We start from the raw sequence: 352 nt of genomic DNA, 5'->3' as shown, positions 1-352 counted from the left end.
ATGTGTTTTTAGCCGATTCTTGAAGATGGCTAAGGACTCAGCTGCTCGGACTGAGTTGGGCAGGTCATTCCAGGAGGGAACAGTTCATTTAAAAGTCCGTAAAAGTGATTTTGTGCTTCTTTGAGATGGCACAATAAAGCGACGTTCACTTGCCGAATGCAAGCTTCTAGAAGGCACATAACTCTGAAGTAATGACTTTAGGTAAAGGGGTGCAGAGTCAGTGGTGGTTTAGTAGGCAAACATTATTGCCTTGAATTTTATGCGAGCAGCTATTGGTAGCCAGTGCAAATTGATAAACAGAGGTGTGACGTGCATTCTTTTTGGCTCATTAAAAATTAATCTTACTGCCGCA

The sequence above is a fragment of the Sinocyclocheilus rhinocerous genome, unplaced genomic scaffold (genome assembly GCF_001515625.1).
Source record: "Sinocyclocheilus rhinocerous isolate Xijiao unplaced genomic scaffold, SAMN03320098_v1.1 scaffold1234, whole genome shotgun sequence".
In the NCBI taxonomy this organism is placed as follows: Eukaryota; Metazoa; Chordata; class Actinopteri; order Cypriniformes; family Cyprinidae; genus Sinocyclocheilus; species Sinocyclocheilus rhinocerous.
This window is presented reverse-complemented; position numbering follows the sequence as displayed.